Source organism: Rhinoderma darwinii, assembly GCF_050947455.1.
Source record: "Rhinoderma darwinii isolate aRhiDar2 chromosome 5 unlocalized genomic scaffold, aRhiDar2.hap1 SUPER_5_unloc_45, whole genome shotgun sequence".
NCBI classification, from domain to species: Eukaryota; Metazoa; Chordata; class Amphibia; order Anura; family Rhinodermatidae; genus Rhinoderma; species Rhinoderma darwinii.
The window spans coordinates 166,270-178,616 of NW_027461804.1; the positions used below are offsets into that span (position 1 = coordinate 166,270).

Sequence of the window (12,347 nt, forward strand, 5' to 3'; positions counted from 1 at the left end):
TTTATTCACCTCCCGTGTAGCTGTGAGTGTGTGAGCCTGCAGGGCCCCATGGAATTGCCTAGAAGTAGGCTGAATCGCTGCAAGGGCTGAACAGCAGTATCGGGCAGGCTCGGGCAACGCGCGGCCCGTTCGGGTTATCGCTTCTCGGCCTTTTGGCTAAGATCAAGTGTAGTATCTGTTCTTATCAGTTTAATATCTGATACGTCCCCTATCTGGGGACCATATATTAAATGGATTTTTAGAACAGGGAGATGGAAATAGAGCTTGCTCTGTCCACTCCACGCATTGACCTGGTATTGCAGTATTTCCAGGACCGGTGCACCCTTTCCTTATGTGTTGACTAAAAGCAGATTCCAAAAGTGTTTTTTGTCTTTGCTATTGTTTCTGTCTTTCTGAAGGGATCTCCCCTTTTAATCCCATTATTTCAACACCTGTTGGACAATGCATGAGTGATAATGAGCTCATTGATTAAATGCAATTAATGAATAGATTGCCACCTCTTGTTGTGTGTCGTCTGTGTTTCTGTGTTTCCGGCATTTCACATTGGAACACCTCATTCACCTTCTTTGTCTTCTCTCCGCCCTCCCTTTTAGGTAAGTTAAAGAGCTGCACCTGAGCCAGCCACTGATTGATTGATTGATTGATTGATTGATTGATTGATTGATTGATTGATTGATTGATTGATGCAGCACAACAGTCAAATAGTGGAGTGGAGTAGGGGAACAGCAAACAGCCAATAAAGCAGCCCGCCCGCTCGCCTGCCCGCCACAATGGACCTACCTGTGTACACTAGATGGATGTGATGGAATGTACTGTCGTCCCTACATTTCAAGAAGAAGTAAGAATTGCAGTTGCAACAAAGCCTTGCTTGCCTACAAAGAGAGCAGCAATTTGGATTTGTTACTATGTTACCTAGAAGAATAACAAACTGTGCAAGGATGGAGGTTGTAGGAGCAAGGAGAAGTTGTCTGTAAAGTTGGTGGATGCCTATTTTCCATTTTGCAGTCCCTTGTCTCCCTCTTGTGGCCTCCTGGAGGCAACTAGCTGTGCAAAAAAAAGACAGCCTGGCGGCCGGCTGTTGCAGTGTTGCCCTCTCAGGCAACACTGAGTGACTGACTGAGCCTCACCGTCTTATATAAAGTTCAGACGGAACTTTGCACGTGTCATAGTGGAGCCCTCAGGATTCCAGAGCCAGCTTTCTGACATCATAATGGGGCCTCAGAGATAAAAGCCTGGGCCCAGGCAGTGTTGGTCAGTGCTGCTCAGCAGGCAGCACTGGACTGGACTGGATTACAGCTGATACAAGGTGTGAAGGAACAAGGGGTGGCTGTGGGCATGCACTTGCTGCCGCTGCCAGTGTTTATCTGCATGGCAGCAGGGCATTTGGGCGTTGCCAGGAAGGCGTTTTTATGTAGATTCCTCCTCTTTCAGCACTGCATTGTGGTGCAAGCAAAAGAAGCAAATCCTGTCTGGCTTCCTCTCCGGCCTTTATTCACCTCCCGTGTAGCTGTGAGTGTGTGAGCCTGCAGGGCCCCATGGAATTGCCTAGAAGTAGGCTGAATCGCTGCAAGGGCTGAACAGCAGTATCGGGCAGGCTCGGGCAACGCGCGGCCCGTTCGGGTTATCGCTTCTCGGCCTTTTGGCTAAGATCAAGTGTAGTATCTGTTCTTATCAGTTTAATATCTGATACGTCCCCTATCTGGGGACCATATATTAAATGGATTTTTAGAACAGGGAGATGGAAATAGAGCTTGCTCTGTCCACTCCACGCATTGACCTGGTATTGCAGTATTTCCAGGACCGGTGCACCCTTTCCTTATGTGTTGACTAAAAGCAGATTCCAAAAGTGTTTTTTGTCTTTGCTATTGTTTCTGTCTTTCTGAAGGGATCTCCCCTTTTAATCCCATTATTTCAACACCTGTTGGACAATGCATGAGTGATAATGAGCTCATTGATTAAATGCAATTAATGAATAGATTGCCACCTCTTGTTGTGTGTCGTCTGTGTTTCTGTGTTTCCGGCATTTCACATTGGAACACCTCATTCACCTTCCTTGTCTTCTCTCCGCCCTCCCTTTTAGGTAAGTTAAAGAGCTGCACCTGAGCCAGCCACTGATTGATTGATTGATTGATTGATTGATTGATTGATTGATTGATTGATTGATTGATTGATGCAGCACAACAGTCAAATAGTGGAGTGGAGTAGGGGAACAGCAAACAGCCAATAAAGCAGCCCGCCCGCTCGCCTGCCCGCCACAATGGACCTACCTGTGTACACTAGATGGATGTGATGGAATGTACTGTCGTCCCTACATTTCAAGAAGAAGTAAGAATTGCAGTTGCAACAAAGCCTTGCTTGCCTACAAAGAGAGCAGCAATTTGGATTTGTTACTATGTTACCTAGAAGAATAACAAACTGTGCAAGGATGGAGGTTGTAGGAGCAAGGAGAAGTTGTCTGTAAAGTTGGTGGATGCCTATTTTCCATTTTGCAGTCCCTTGTCTCCCTCTTGTGGCCTCCTGGAGGCAACTAGCTGTGCAAAAAAAAGACAGCCTGGCGGCCGGCTGTTGCAGTGTTGCCCTCTCAGGCAACACTGAGTGACTGACTGAGCCTCACCGTCTTATATAAAGTTCAGACGGAACTTTGCACGTGTCATAGTGGAGCCCTCAGGATTCCAGAGCCAGCTTTCTGACATCATAATGGGGCCTCAGAGATAAAAGCCTGGGCCCAGGCAGTGTTGGTCAGTGCTGCTCAGCAGGCAGCACTGGACTGGACTGGATTACAGCTGATACAAGGTGTGAAGGAACAAGGGGTGGCTGTGGGCATGCACTTGCTGCCGCTGCCAGTGTTTATCTGCATGGCAGCAGGGCATTTGGGCGTTGCCAGGAAGGCGTTTTTATGTAGATTCCTCCTCTTTCAGCACTGCATTGTGGTGCAAGCAAAAGAAGCAAATCCTGTCTGGCTTCCTCTCCGGCCTTTATTCACCTCCCGTGTAGCTGTGAGTGTGTGAGCCTGCAGGGCCCCATGGAATTGCCTAGAAGTAGGCTGAATCGCTGCAAGGGCTGAACAGCAGTATCGGGCAGGCTCGGGCAACGCGCGGCCCGTTCGGGTTATCGCTTCTCGGCCTTTTGGCTAAGATCAAGTGTAGTATCTGTTCTTATCAGTTTAATATCTGATACGTCCCCTATCTGGGGACCATATATTAAATGGATTTTTAGAACAGGGAGATGGAAATAGAGCTTGCTCTGTCCACTCCACGCATTGACCTGGTATTGCAGTATTTCCAGGACCGGTGCACCCTTTCCTTATGTGTTGACTAAAAGCAGATTCCAAAAGTGTTTTTTGTCTTTGCTATTGTTTCTGTCTTTCTGAAGGGATCTCCCCTTTTAATCCCATTATTTCAACACCTGTTGGACAATGCATGAGTGATAATGAGCTCATTGATTAAATGCAATTAATGAATAGATTGCCACCTCTTGTTGTGTGTCGTCTGTGTTTCTGTGTTTCCGGCATTTCACATTGGAACACCTCATTCACCTTCCTTGTCTTCTCTCCGCCCTCCCTTTTAGGTAAGTTAAAGAGCTGCACCTGAGCCAGCCACTGATTGATTGATTGATTGATTGATTGATTGATTGATTGATTGATGCAGCACAACAGTCAAATAGTGGAGTGGAGTAGGGGAACAGCAAACAGCCAATAAAGCAGCCCGCCCGCTCGCCTGCCCGCCACAATGGACCTACCTGTGTACACTAGATGGATGTGATGGAATGTACTGTCGTCCCTACATTTCAAGAAGAAGTAAGAATTGCAGTTGCAACAAAGCCTTGCTTGCCTACAAAGAGAGCAGCAATTTGGATTTGTTACTATGTTACCTAGAAGAATAACAAACTGTGCAAGGATGGAGGTTGTAGGAGCAAGGAGAAGTTGTCTGTAAAGTTGGTGGATGCCTATTTTCCATTTTGCAGTCCCTTGTCTCCCTCTTGTGGCCTCCTGGAGGCAACTAGCTGTGCAAAAAAAAGACAGCCTGGCGGCCGGCTGTTGCAGTGTTGCCCTCTCAGGCAACACTGAGTGACTGACTGAGCCTCACCGTCTTATATAAAGTTCAGACGGAACTTTGCACGTGTCATAGTGGAGCCCTCAGGATTCCAGAGCCAGCTTTCTGACATCATAATGGGGCCTCAGAGATAAAAGCCTGGGCCCAGGCAGTGTTGGTCAGTGCTGCTCAGCAGGCAGCACTGGACTGGACTGGATTACAGCTGATACAATTTGTGAAGGAACAAGGGGTGGCTGTGGGCATGCACTTGCTGCCGCTGCCAGTGTTTATCTGCATGGCAGCAGGGCATTTGGGCGTTGCCAGGAAGGCGTTTTTATGTAGATTCCTCCTCTTTCAGCACTGCATTGTGGTGCAAGCAAAAGAAGCAAATCCTGTCTGGCTTCCTCTCCGGCCTTTATTCACCTCCCGTGTAGCTGTGAGTGTGTGAGCCTGCAGGGCCCCATGGAATTGCCTAGAAGTAGGCTGAATCGCTGCAAGGGCTGAACAGCAGTATCGGGCAGGCTCGGGCAACGCGCGGCCCGTTCGGGTTATCGCTTCTCGGCCTTTTGGCTAAGATCAAGTGTAGTATCTGTTCTTATCAGTTTAATATCTGATACGTCCCCTATCTGGGGACCATATATTAAATGGATTTTTAGAACAGGGAGATGGAAATAGAGCTTGCTCTGTCCACTCCACGCATTGACCTGGTATTGCAGTATTTCCAGGACCGGTGCACCCTTTCCTTATGTGTTGACTAAAAGCAGATTCCAAAAGTGTTTTTTGTCTTTGCTATTGTTTCTGTCTTTCTGAAGGGATCTCCCCTTTTAATCCCATTATTTCAACACCTGTTGGACAATGCATGAGTGATAATGAGCTCATTGATTAAATGCAATTAATGAATAGATTGCCACCTCTTGTTGTGTGTCGTCTGTGTTTCTGTGTTTCCGGCATTTCACATTGGAACACCTCATTCACCTTCCTTGTCTTCTCTCCGCCCTCCCTTTTAGGTAAGTTAAAGAGCTGCACCTGAGCCAGCCACTGATTGATTGATTGATTGATTGATTGATTGATTGATTGATTGATTGATTGATTGATTGATTGATTGATGCAGCACAACAGTCAAATAGTGGAGTGGAGTAGGGGAACAGCAAACAGCCAATAAAGCAGCCCGCCCGCTCGCCTGCCCGCCACAATGGACCTACCTGTGTACACTAGATGGATGTGATGGAATGTACTGTCGTCCCTACATTTCAAGAAGAAGTAAGAATTGCAGTTGCAACAAAGCCTTGCTTGCCTACAAAGAGAGCAGCAATTTGGATTTGTTACTATGTTATCTAGAAGAATAACAAACTGTGCAAGGATGGAGGTTGTAGGAGCAAGGAGAAGTTGTCTGTAAAGTTGGTGGATGCCTATTTTCCATTTTGCAGTCCCTTGTCTCCCTCTTGTGGCCTCCTGGAGGCAACTAGCTGTGCAAAAAAAAGACAGCCTGGCGGCCGGCTGTTGCAGTGTTGCCCTCTCAGGCAACACTGAGTGACTGACTGAGCCTCACCGTCTTATATAAAGTTCAGACGGAACTTTGCACGTGTCATAGTGGAGCCCTCAGGATTCCAGAGCCAGCTTTCTGACATCATAATGGGGCCTCAGAGATAAAAGCCTGGGCCCAGGCAGTGTTGGTCAGTGCTGCTCAGCAGGCAGCACTGGACTGGACTGGATTACAGCTGATACAAGGTGTGAAGGAACAAGGGGTGGCTGTGGGCATGCACTTGCTGCCGCTGCCAGTGTTTATCTGCATGGCAGCAGGGCATTTGGGCGTTGCCAGGAAGGCGTTTTTATGTAGATTCCTCCTCTTTCAGCACTGCATTGTGGTGCAAGCAAAAGAAGCAAATCCTGTCTGGCTTCCTCTCCGGCCTTTATTCACCTCCCGTGTAGCTGTGAGTGTGTGAGCCTGCAGGGCCCCATGGAATTGCCTAGAAGTAGGCTGAATCGCTGCAAGGGCTGAACAGCAGTATCGGGCAGGCTCGGGCAACGCGCGGCCCGTTCGGGTTATCGCTTCTCGGCCTTTTGGCTAAGATCAAGTGTAGTATCTGTTCTTATCAGTTTAATATCTGATACGTCCCCTATCTGGGGACCATATATTAAATGGATTTTTAGAACAGGGAGATGGAAATAGAGCTTGCTCTGTCCACTCCACGCATTGACCTGGTATTGCAGTATTTCCAGGACCGGTGCACCCTTTCCTTATGTGTTGACTAAAAGCAGATTCCAAAAGTGTTTTTTGTCTTTGCTATTGTTTCTGTCTTTCTGAAGGGATCTCCCCTTTTAATCCCATTATTTCAACACCTGTTGGACAATGCATGAGTGATAATGAGCTCATTGATTAAATGCAATTAATGAATAGATTGCCACCTCTTGTTGTGTGTCGTCTGTGTTTCTGTGTTTCCGGCATTTCACATTGGAACACCTCATTCACCTTCCTTGTCTTCTCTCCGCCCTCCCTTTTAGGTAAGTTAAAGAGCTGCACCTGAGCCAGCCACTGATTGATTGATTGATTGATTGATTGATTGATTGATTGATGCAGCACAACAGTCAAATAGTGGAGTGGAGTAGGGGAACAGCAAACAGCCAATAAAGCAGCCCGCCCGCTCGCCTGCCCGCCACAATGGACCTACCTGTGTACACTAGATGGATGTGATGGAATGTACTGTCGTCCCTACATTTCAAGAAGAATTAAGAATTGCAGTTGCAACAAAGCCTTGCTTGCCTACAAAGAGAGCAGCAATTTGGATTTGTTACTATGTTACCTAGAAGAATAACAAACTGTGCAAGGATGGAGGTTGTAGGAGCAAGGAGAAGTTGTCTGTAAAGTTGGTGGATGCCTATTTTCCATTTTGCAGTCCCTTGTCTCCCTCTTGTGGCCTCCTGGAGGCAACTAGCTGTGCAAAAAAAAGACAGCCTGGCGGCCGGCTGTTGCAGTGTTGCCCTCTCAGGCAACACTGAGTGACTGACTGAGCCTCACCGTCTTATATAAAGTTCAGACGGAACTTTGCACGTGTCATAGTGGAGCCCTCAGGATTCCAGAGCCAGCTTTCTGACATCATAATGGGGCCTCAGAGATAAAAGCCTGGGCCCAGGCAGTGTTGGTCAGTGCTGCTCAGCAGGCAGCACTGGACTGGACTGGATTACAGCTGATACAAGGTGTGAAGGAACAAGGGGTGGCTGTGGGCATGCACTTGCTGCCGCTGCCAGTGTTTATCTGCATGGCAGCAGGGCATTTGGGCGTTGCCAGGAAGGCGTTTTTATGTAGATTCCTCCTCTTTCAGCACTGCATTGTGGTGCAAGCAAAAGAAGCAAATCCTGTCTGGCTTCCTCTCCGGCCTTTATTCACCTTGAGTGTGTGAGCCTGCAGGGCCCCATGGAATTGCCTAGAAGTAGGCTGAATCGCTGCAAGGGCTGAACAGCAGTATCGGGCAGGCTCGGGCAACGCGCGGCCCGTTCGGGTTATCGCTTCTCGGCCTTTTGGCTAAGATCAAGTGTAGTATCTGTTCTTATCAGTTTAATATCTGATACGTCCCCTATCTGGGGACCATATATTAAATGGATTTTTAGAACAGGGAGATGGAAATAGAGCTTGCTCTGTCCACTCCACGCATTGACCTGGTATTGCAGTATTTCCAGGACCGGTGCACCCTTTCCTTATGTGTTGACTAAAAGCAGATTCCAAAAGTGTTTTTTGTCTTTGCTATTGTTTCTGTCTTTCTGAAGGGATCTCCCCTTTTAATCCCATTATTTCAACACCTGTTGGACAATGCATGAGTGATAATGAGCTCATTGATTAAATGCAATTAATGAATAGATTGCCACCTCTTGTTGTGTGTCGTCTGTGTTTCTGTGTTTCCGGCATTTCACATTGGAACACCTCATTCACCTTCCTTGTCTTCTCTCCGCCCTCCCTTTTAGGTAAGTTAAAGAGCTGCACCTGAGCCAGCCACTGATTGATTGATTGATTGATTGATTGATTGATTGATTGATTGATTGATTGATTGATGCAGCACAACAGTCAAATAGTGGAGTGGAGTAGGGGAACAGCAAACAGCCAATAAAGCAGCCCGCCCGCTCGCCTGCCCGCCACAATAGACCTACCTGTGTACACTAGATGGATGTGATGGAATGTACTGTCGTCCCTACATTTCAAGAAGAAGTAAGAATTGCAGTTGCAACAAAGCCTTGCTTGCCTACAAAGAGAGCAGCAATTTGGATTTGTTACTATGTTACCTAGAAGAATAACAAACTGTGCAAGGATGGAGGTTGTAGGAGCAAGGAGAAGTTGTCTGTAAAGTTGGTGGATGCCTATTTTCCATTTTGCAGTCCCTTGTCTCCCTCTTGTGGCCTCCTGGAGGCAACTAGCTGTGCAAAAAAAAGACAGCCTGGCGGCCGGCTGTTGCAGTGTTGCCCTCTCAGGCAACACTGAGTGACTGACTGAGCCTCACCGTCTTATATAAAGTTCAGACGGAACTTTGCACGTGTCATAGTGGAGCCCTCAGGATTCCAGAGCCAGCTTTCTGACATCATAATGGGGCCTCAGAGATAAAAGCCTGGGCCCAGGCAGTGTTGGTCAGTGCTGCTCAGCAGGCAGCACTGGACTGGACTGGATTACAGCTGATACAAGGTGTGAAGGAACAAGGGGTGGCTGTGGGCATGCACTTGCTGCCGCTGCCAGTGTTTATCTGCATGGCAGCAGGGCATTTGGGCGTTGCCAGGAAGGCGTTTTTATGTAGATTCCTCCTCTTTCAGCACTGCATTGTGGTGCAAGCAAAAGAAGCAAATCCTGTCTGGCTTCCTCTCCGGCCTTTATTCACCTCCCGTGTAGCTGTGAGTGTGTGAGCCTGCAGGGCCCCATGGAATTGCCTAGAAGTAGGCTGAATCGCTGCAAGGGCTGAACAGCAGTATCGGGCAGGCTCGGGCAACGCGCGGCCCGTTCGGGTTATCGCTTCTCGGCCTTTTGGCTAAGATCAAGTGTAGTATCTGTTCTTATCAGTTTAATATCTGATACGTCCCCTATCTGGGGACCATATATTAAATGGATTTTTAGAACAGGGAGATGGAAATAGAGCTTGCTCTGTCCACTCCACGCATTGACCTGGTATTGCAGTATTTCCAGGACCGGTGCACCCTTTCCTTATGTGTTGACTAAAAGCAGATTCCAAAAGTGTTTTTTGTCTTTGCTATTGTTTCTGTCTTTCTGAAGGGATCTCCCCTTTTAATCCCATTATTTCAACACCTGTTGGACAATGCATGAGTGATAATGAGCTCATTGATTAAATGCAATTAATGAATAGATTGCCACCTCTTGTTGTGTGTCGTCTGTGTTTCTGTGTTTCCGGCATTTCACATTGGAACACCTCATTCACCTTCCTTGTCTTCTCTCCGCCCTCCCTTTTAGGTAAGTTAAAGAGCTGCACCTGAGCCAGCCACTGATTGATTGATTGATTGATTGATTGATTGATTGATTGATTGATTGATTGATTGATGCAGCACAACAGTCAAATAGTGGAGTGGAGTAGGGGAACAGCAAACAGCCAATAAAGCAGCCCGCCCGCTCGCCTGCCCGCCACAATGGACCTACCTGTGTACACTAGATGGATGTGATGGAATGTACTGTCGTCCCTACATTTCAAGAAGAAGTAAGAATTGCAGTTGCAACAAAGCCTTGCTTGCCTACAAAGAGAGCAGCAATTTGGATTTGTTACTATGTTACCTAGAAGAATAACAAACTGTGCAAGGATGGAGGTTGTAGGAGCAAGGAGAAGTTGTCTGTAAAGTTGGTGGATGCCTATTTTCCATTTTGCAGTCCCTTGTCTCCCTCTTGTGGCCTCCTGGAGGCAACTAGCTGTGCAAAAAAAAGACAGCCTGGCGGCCGGCTGTTGCAGTGTTGCCCTCTCAGGCAACACTGAGTGACTGACTGAGCCTCACCGTCTTATATAAAGTTCAGACGGAACTTTGCACGTGTCATAGTGGAGCCCTCAGGATTCCAGAGCCAGCTTTCTGACATCATAATGGGGCCTCAGAGATAAAAGCCTGGGCCCAGGCAGTGTTGGTCAGTGCTGCTCAGCAGGCAGCACTGGACTGGACTGGATTACAGCTGATACAAGGTGTGAAGGAACAAGGGGTGGCTGTGGGCATGCACTTGCTGCCGCTGCCAGTGTTTATCTGCATGGCAGCAGGGCATTTGGGCGTTGCCAGGAAGGCGTTTTTATGTAGATTCCTCCTCTTTCAGCACTGCATTGTGGTGCAAGCAAAAGAAGCAAATCCTGTCTGGCTTCCTCTCCGGCCTTTATTCACCTCCCGTGTAGCTGTGAGTGTGTGAGCCTGCAGGGCCCCATGGAATTGCCTAGAAGTAGGCTGAATCGCTGCAAGGGCTGAACAGCAGTATCGGGCAGGCTCGGGCAACGCGCGGCCCGTTCGGGTTATCGCTTCTCGGCCTTTTGGCTAAGATCAAGTGTAGTATCTGTTCTTATCAGTTTAATATCTGATACGTCCCCTATCTGGGGACCATATATTAAATGGATTTTTAGAACAGGGAGATGGAAATAGAGCTTGCTCTGTCCACTCCACGCATTGACCTGGTATTGCAGTATTTCCAGGACCGGTGCACCCTTTCCTTATGTGTTGACTAAAAGCAGATTCCAAAAGTGTTTTTTGTCTTTGCTATTGTTTCTGTCTTTCTGAAGGGATCTCCCCTTTTAATCCCATTATTTCAACACCTGTTGGACAATGCATGAGTGATAATGAGCTCATTGATTAAATGCAATTAATGAATAGATTGCCACCTCTTGTTGTGTGTCGTCTGTGTTTCTGTGTTTCCGGCATTTCACATTGGAACACCTCATTCACCTTCCTTGTCTTCTCTCCGCCCTCCCTTTTAGGTAAGTTAAAGAGCTGCACCTGAGCCAGCCACTGATTGATTGATTGATTGATTGATTGATTGATTGATTGATTGATTGATTGATTGATTGATTGATGCAGCACAACAGTCAAATAGTGGAGTGGAGTAGGGGAACAGCAAACAGCCAATAAAGCAGCCCGCCCGCTCGCCTGCCCGCCACAATGGACCTACCTGTGTACACTAGATGGATGTGATGGAATGTACTGTCGTCCCTACATTTCAAGAAGAAGTAAGAATTGCAGTTGCAACAAAGCCTTGCTTGCCTACAAAGAGAGCAGCAATTTGGATTTGTTACTATGTTACCTAGAAGAATAACAAACTGTGCAAGGATGGAGGTTGTAGGAGCAAGGAGAAGTTGTCTGTAAAGTTGGTGGATGCCTATTTTCCATTTTGCAGTCCCTTGTCTCCCTCTTGTGGCCTCCTGGAGGCAACTAGCTGTGCAAAAAAAAGACAGCCTGGCGGCCGGCTGTTGCAGTGTTGCCCTCTCAGGCAACACTGAGTGACTGACTGAGCCTCACCGTCTTATATAAAGTTCAGACGGAACTTTGCACGTGTCATAGTGGAGCCCTCAGGATTCCAGAGCCAGCTTTCTGACATCATAATGGGGCCTCAGAGATAAAAGCCTGGGCCCAGGCAGTGTTGGTCAGTGCTGCTCAGCAGGCAGCACTGGACTGGACTGGATTACAGCTGATACAAGGTGTGAAGGAACAAGGGGTGGCTGTGGGCATGCACTTGCTGCCGCTGCCAGTGTTTATCTGCATGGCAGCAGGGCATTTGGGCGTTGCCAGGAAGGCGTTTTTATGTAGATTCCTCCTCTTTCAGCACTGCATTGTGGTGCAAGCAAAAGAAGCAAATCCTGTCTGGCTTCCTCTCCGGCCTTTATTCACCTCCCGTGTAGCTGTGAGTGTGTGAGCCTGCAGGGCCCCATGGAATTGCCTAGAAGTAGGCTGAATCGCTGCAAGGGCTGAACAGCAGTATCGGGCAGGCTCGGGCAACGCGCGGCCCGTTCGGGTTATCGCTTCTCGGCCTTTTGGCTAAGATCAAGTGTAGTATCTGTTCTTATCAGTTTAATATCTGATACGTCCCCTATCTGGGGACCATATATTAAATGGATTTTTAGAACAGGGAGATGGAAATAGAGCTTGCTCTGTCCACTCCACGCATTGACCTGGTATTGCAGTATTTCCAGGACCGGTGCACCCTTTCCTTATGTGTTGACTAAAAGCAGATTCCAAAAGTGTTTTTTGTCTTTGCTATTGTTTCTGTCTTTCTGAAGGGATCTCCCCTTTTAATCCCATTATTTCAACACCTGTTGGACAATGCATGAGTGATAATGAGCTCATTGATTAAATGCAATTAATGAATAGATTGCC

At 47.6% G+C, this 12,347-nt stretch overlaps 9 non-coding genes across 9 annotated transcripts; all 9 read left to right on the forward strand.

Annotated features, from left to right (window-relative positions):
* Positions 1 to 136: 136 nt before the first annotated feature.
* On the forward strand, positions 137 to 327 carry LOC142693902 (U2 spliceosomal RNA). The gene has a single exon (XR_012862192.1). It is a non-coding gene; the product is annotated as a U2 spliceosomal RNA (small nuclear RNA).
* A 1,296-nt stretch (positions 328 to 1,623) lies between these two features.
* LOC142693903 (U2 spliceosomal RNA) lies at positions 1,624 to 1,814 on the forward strand. Its single transcript, XR_012862193.1, has one exon. It is a non-coding gene; the product is annotated as a U2 spliceosomal RNA (small nuclear RNA).
* A 1,296-nt stretch (positions 1,815 to 3,110) lies between these two features.
* Positions 3,111 to 3,301, forward strand: LOC142693904 (U2 spliceosomal RNA). Its single transcript, XR_012862194.1, has one exon. It is a non-coding gene; the product is annotated as a U2 spliceosomal RNA (small nuclear RNA).
* Positions 3,302 to 4,581: 1,280 nt separating this feature from the next.
* Positions 4,582 to 4,772, forward strand: LOC142693905 (U2 spliceosomal RNA). Its single transcript, XR_012862195.1, has one exon. It is a non-coding gene; the product is annotated as a U2 spliceosomal RNA (small nuclear RNA).
* Positions 4,773 to 6,076: 1,304 nt separating this feature from the next.
* LOC142693906 (U2 spliceosomal RNA) lies at positions 6,077 to 6,267 on the forward strand. Its single transcript, XR_012862196.1, has one exon. It is a non-coding gene; the product is annotated as a U2 spliceosomal RNA (small nuclear RNA).
* Positions 6,268 to 7,531: 1,264 nt separating this feature from the next.
* LOC142693907 (U2 spliceosomal RNA) lies at positions 7,532 to 7,722 on the forward strand. The gene has a single exon (XR_012862197.1). It is a non-coding gene; the product is annotated as a U2 spliceosomal RNA (small nuclear RNA).
* Positions 7,723 to 9,014: 1,292 nt separating this feature from the next.
* Positions 9,015 to 9,205, forward strand: LOC142693909 (U2 spliceosomal RNA). Its single transcript, XR_012862199.1, has one exon. It is a non-coding gene; the product is annotated as a U2 spliceosomal RNA (small nuclear RNA).
* A 1,292-nt stretch (positions 9,206 to 10,497) lies between these two features.
* Positions 10,498 to 10,688, forward strand: LOC142693911 (U2 spliceosomal RNA). Its single transcript, XR_012862200.1, has one exon. It is a non-coding gene; the product is annotated as a U2 spliceosomal RNA (small nuclear RNA).
* Positions 10,689 to 11,988: 1,300 nt separating this feature from the next.
* Positions 11,989 to 12,179, forward strand: LOC142693912 (U2 spliceosomal RNA). The gene has a single exon (XR_012862201.1). It is a non-coding gene; the product is annotated as a U2 spliceosomal RNA (small nuclear RNA).
* The last annotated feature ends 168 nt before the right edge of the window (positions 12,180 to 12,347 follow it).